The sequence below is a fragment of the Arachis ipaensis genome, chromosome B08 (assembly GCF_000816755.2).
Source record: "Arachis ipaensis cultivar K30076 chromosome B08, Araip1.1, whole genome shotgun sequence".
NCBI classification, from domain to species: Eukaryota; Viridiplantae; Streptophyta; class Magnoliopsida; order Fabales; family Fabaceae; genus Arachis; species Arachis ipaensis.
In genome coordinates this window covers 22,769,529-22,775,074 of record NC_029792.2, presented here as the reverse complement: position 1 = coordinate 22,775,074, position 5,546 = coordinate 22,769,529, and the positions used below count along the sequence as shown (strand labels likewise).

The following is a 5,546-nucleotide window of genomic DNA, read 5'->3' as shown; positions in this document are numbered from 1 at the left end:
TAAAATATCAGACACTAGAATTTTTTTTATAAAAAAACTCCTAAGATAGGAATAAAAAATTCACGAAATCTAATCCTATAAAATTTTTCACAATCAAAATAATAAGTACACAATCACAACTAGAAAATGGATTAATACAGACAGATTTAGTCTTTATTACAGACAGATTTTTGGTTACCGACAAAATTACCGACGGATTTTGTTCTTCTGTAAAAGCCCCGTCGGAAATTATTTACCGACGGATTTTTTTTCCGTCGGAAAATTACAGACGGATTTTTACCAGTTACTGACAGATTTTCCCTCTGTAAATTCTCCATCCATTTCCTGAAGGCGACGAACTTTTTGACGGATTTTCCGTCTGTAATTACAGACGGATTTTCAGACAGATTTTCCGTCTGTAATTACATACAGATTTTTAGACGGATTTTTCGTCTGTAATTACAGACAAATTTTCCGACAGATTTTCCGTCTGTAATTTAAACTTTGAAAAATCATCTCACTCTGATTTACAGACAGAAAATTCGTCTGTAAATCCGCCGGTAAGGTAAAATAGAATGTTTTTATTTTTCCAATTACAAAATAAACTTGTTTTCATACAAAATAAATATAAATTTAATACAAATTTTTATCTAATTTGTATTCAAATATTTATAATATTTCAAAAAATAAACAAATCCATCGTATTATCAAACTAAAAAAAAAGTACTATAAACAAGTAAGTCAATATAATTCAAAATATAAACAAAATGTATTGACACATCAACTATAATAATAAGTAACAAACATACATCAACAAAGTCTATTGAGTAAATTAAAAGTTGTTAATGAGTATCCAAAGGCTCTAAATGATTTTCCTCATACTAGTAAATTAAAAGACCTATATTGCAAACAACTCCTATTCAATTTTCTAACTTATTTGAACGATTTTCGATGCTCTAATAATTAATAGATAAAGTTGATGAAGGAGGTCCTGTGTTAATTCCACGCTGCTGCTTCTTCTTCTGCTGCTTCTTCTTCATCACTGCTTTCCTCAGAAGAAAACTTTGCCTTTTTGTTCCTCAATAAAAATGCCCAGAGTGAGAACATAGACCCTATCATTAATAAACTCAGATAAGTGATCAACAAAATGAAAATTGATATCTTTAAATTAATAATATGCAAAATAACAAACCTATGTTAAAAATAAAGTACATAAATAAATCAAATGGATGAAAAATGTAAAACACAATCATATGTGAATTGATTTTGGTATCATTCAGGGTGGCAGATCAACATAATTTCACTATTTCATCTATAGAATTTTTTATTTTCATTTTTTTCAGTTCTATGTTAAAAATTGTTCAGCAGCCAAAAATTGGAGAAGGATACAAATCATCTTCGTTGAAGCTAGAATCCGGCACAGCGAAATACAACCTTGTCAGCGAAGAAAACTTGAGTTCAATTTGATCTGGCAAAATCCCATGTTAAAGTGAACTGCATTTATTGAATTAATCACAAACTTTTGGATAAATTTTCATCTTAACTTAAAGATTAAAATAATGACTGAATTAAAAAAGGAGTAGCACTGAGTTTGAGCCATTAAAATTCCTATAATGACCTCAAAAACCTACAAGCAGAAGAGCTTCAGCCAAGATGTTTGATGCTTCTTAGGTGTCTTTTACAAGTTGGAATCTTGAAAGGGAATTGCTTGATGAGTAAGTCTCTTAATTGAAAAAGAAAATTTGGGCTTCCCATGAAGAGAAAACCACACAAGATCTCTCATCGGAACCAGGAAAGGAAATCTACACCATGGCAAGCCTTCGGCTTGAATAGATACATTTGACCATGTTAACTGCATGGTTGGATGCATAAAACATGAACGATAAGTATACGATGAATTGAATTCTCTAATCCCTTCGCATGCATACAGACTAACTCATTAATATTAAAGGGTTCTCAAATCCCTCTTCATATACATCAACACGACTCCCTAATAAAAAGAATGGTTGGATGCATAAACAACCTTTACTTTCTTCAAATTCAAGCATTTTATTTCAGAAAAACAACCTTTACTTTCTTCAAAGCTTTTGCAACTAATCAAAAGAAACAGTTGAAAATCCACATTCAGTACACTCCAAGATTCACCAAATAGACAAAATGCATATTCCATATGGGATGAATTCCACTTTTACAGTCAGTGTAGAAATAATCAGCATCAATTTCATAATATAGCAATGCACCACACATATTCTACTCAATCCTTTTTATATCTCTACTCAATCCTTCTCAACAGTAAATAAGAATTGTGTTGAATTGATTATTCAGTCAAACAAGGCAAACTAAACGGATAAACCCTAAACCTTAAAAACAAAAAGACTTCAGATCAGATCCAGTAGCAAACTATGTACCTGCTCAGTAAGCATGATAACAGGATGCCCTGCCCTTTGTAAACGTTCAAACATGCTACACTCGTAAAGATATTTACTCGCAATATTTGAGAGGACAGTTGCAGGAAGTTGCTTTGGGTCACCAACCTTAGATAATTTGCAAATGTCAGTATAACCTTTTACCTTATAGCAGAAGTTCAAAAGCCTTTTTAAGTACACTTACCATTATGCATTTAGTTCCACTTGACTTTAAAAGCTGAAGAGGAACAAGAGTAGCAGGTTCTAGAGCCTGAAATAGAAAAACAGATCAGAAAAAAAAGGAAACAAGATGATTGCAGATAAATTATCGATAACAGAACAAAGATATGTTTACTATGCCTAAATTAGGAACTGATCTCAGAAAACATCATAGCTTACAGCAGGTGAAGATGGAACCCCTTGTCCGTGTGGATGTGGCCCCTATGTTTTAACTGCAGTAAGCAGATTATACATCCAAAGTTATTAATCTACAGAGAAACAAAGAATGGAAAAACCATGGAGCAAAGTTCGACTTGGAATAAATTAAAAAAAATGTCACGGAATTGGGGGAAGAAAGAAATGAATCCAAGAACAAAGTGTGAAATTAGAAACTGATACATATGTAATTACAGCTACAAATCTTTGATGTAATCACCCTGTAAAATTAAAAAGCAAAACAGAAGGAAAAGAGAAGATATTAGTGCTGAATCAGGAACATGGTGATGAAAGTGATTTGTAAGCGTCAAACGAACTTAAATATAGCAAAGCCCCAACTTAGAAATTAAATATAGCAGAAAAAAGAATTCATTACCTCTTGATCTTCCATTATTCTGTTCCTTGTTAAGTTTCCTATTAGAATAAATGAAATCCTCAATTACCTATGAATTATTATAGGAACAAAAGGAACTAAACTAAATCAAGTTGTCCCATCATAGTGTGATACCTCACTTTCCATTATGCAACCTGAAATTACGTAGAGTAATAGTGAACTCAATTAAATAAATGACGTTATGACCATCGTTTAAACTATATATTTTGAGAAAGCAATCCAAATATCATCATCACCTACACAACTGAATGAGCACTTCCAGGTTCCAACATCAATTAACATGAAAGCAATTCTGTATTGAATAAATGGCAGAGAGTAGAAAGGGTTACACAGACTTTTGGAATGCGAAAAAGCAAAAAAAAAAAAAAGAAACTTGGATTTGGAAAAGTATTATCCAAGGAAGAGACTTCCTTAAGAGGAATGGAAAATGGTGCATTGGAGAGGGGAACAAAGTGGACATATGAGAGGACAATTGGGTCATGGGAAGAAGCGAAAAGCTAAGAGGATAACATATCTGAAGATAAATAGAGTTAGGTGATTGCTAGTTACTAATATTTTGATAACAGAAATTGCAAATATTGCGCATAGAAAATCAAGAGACCACTAGAAATAAAATTAGTTAGACACTTACTTGTGACTGAGTTGTTTATAGCATGAATCAAGAGCCATAAGGTAGCAAGTTTGAGAAAGTTTTCCATCAACAACCTACAAGAGAAATTATAAAGAGTATTATTGCAATGGATATTCTTAGATGCTCAGTCAAATGCCAAATTCCGTGACGGCTAGTCTTAGCTACACTCTGGAACTGCTCCAAATTATCAAGGGCTAGCTGAACTTTAATTTATTCATTATTAGTCACATTCTCTTTATTTGAACTTGACTATCACAGTGTCTTCAATCAAGCTTTTCTGCTTCCATTAATTTTGTATACTTTTTGTTTTGCTTTATATAATAGTTGGAACCATTAAACAATTGAGCCATAAAAGAAAAGTATGATAAACCTAGCTAAAACTGGCGTAGAAAAATTAAACCCTAAGGTTTATCGGCGTAATTTAAACAATGCATACCTGAATCGGCGTAATTTAAACAACTGTTGGTAGATGCTCTGGTTCTCTTTGGAGCAGGAACCGATTGGGATCGGGTCGAAATCCAGTGATTCGCTTGCGACAGAGCGCGATAGAGCAGCGACGATGACAGAGCAGTGACGGAAACAGAGTGCGACGACCTTGAGTCTGAAACGCCCGCGAGAGAAGCGATATACCGGAGAGCTAGAGAGAGGTCGACGGCGAGACCAGCCGCGAGAGAGGTGAGACTCAGTGAGCTTGAGGGTGAGAGTGGCGAGAGAAGAGCGAAGAAACTCAAAGGAGGGTTAGGGGTTCTTCGACGGAGGCATTGTGAGCGCCGGCGACCGGCGACGTTCTTGCAGAGTGCTGTTAGGGGCTCTTCGTCACAGTTAGGGGTTCTTCGTGAAGCACAATGAAAAGGGTTAGGGTACAGTGAGGCACAATGAAGACAGGGAGGGTTAGGGTTAGCTAGGGTTAATTGTTCATCTTCATGGAGTGCTTTGTGAATTGAGTCAAAAGTTATTTGTGAATGGAGCTGGAGCTCGAGAAAGAGTGGGGGTAGATTAGGTTTAGTTTTTTTTTCCGGCGGAAAATTTTAAATTACAGACGGATTTTTCATCTGTAATAATTTAATAAAGTGCAGTATTTTCGTCTATTTAATTACAGACGGATTTTCCGTCTGTAACTATTTTCCACGAAAAAAAATTAATTTTTCCGACAGAATTATAGACGGATTCTCTTTTCCGTCTGTAATTTATGCTAATTCATTTTTTTTGTTTTCCGACAAAAAATTTCTCTGAAATTCCGTCTGTATTTTCGTGGGATAAAATCCGTCGAAAATATCTGTCTGTAATAACTAGTTTTCTAGTAGTGAATTAATCTTTCTAGTAGCATTAAAATATATTATTAAAACTGATAGAATCAACATAATCTTCTATAAAGTATGTATCTCAAATCTAACGAACAAAAAAAAAATGACATAAATAACAAATTATATCTTAATGTTCATTTCTATACCAAAAATAACATACTAAAATTTTATAAAAAATAAAATAAATTTATCAATTCAATAAAAACACATCAGAACTACTACTTTTCTCCTTTTTTTTTTTCTTCTTTTCTTCGACATTCTTCTCCCTCACTCTCTTTGTTTCTTCTTTTTTTTTCCCCTTAAAAAATAGACTCTCTCTTCTTCACGTGGCTTAAGCCACTCTTTTTCTTTTCAATATAAGTTATATTTAAATTGAGGATTTATCAACCAATATTAAT

General features: G+C 33.4%; 1 long non-coding RNA gene across 13 annotated transcripts; it reads right to left on the bottom strand.

Annotated features, from left to right (window-relative positions):
* Positions 721–4,823, bottom strand: LOC110265819. Of its 13 annotated transcripts, none has more exons than XR_002352197.1 (9): positions 3,845–4,050; positions 3,450–3,505; positions 3,328–3,347; positions 3,196–3,233; positions 3,003–3,040; positions 2,784–2,836; positions 2,590–2,655; positions 2,388–2,513; positions 1,721–1,831 (listed from the first exon to the last, which is right to left on the bottom strand). It is a non-coding gene; the product is annotated as an uncharacterized LOC110265819 (long non-coding RNA). The 13 variants fall into 13 exon arrangements; XR_002352203.1 differs by having other exon boundaries at positions 3,454–3,505; XR_002352202.1 differs by adding an exon at positions 4,281–4,823 and having other exon boundaries at positions 2,784–3,040; positions 3,196–3,347; positions 3,845–3,918.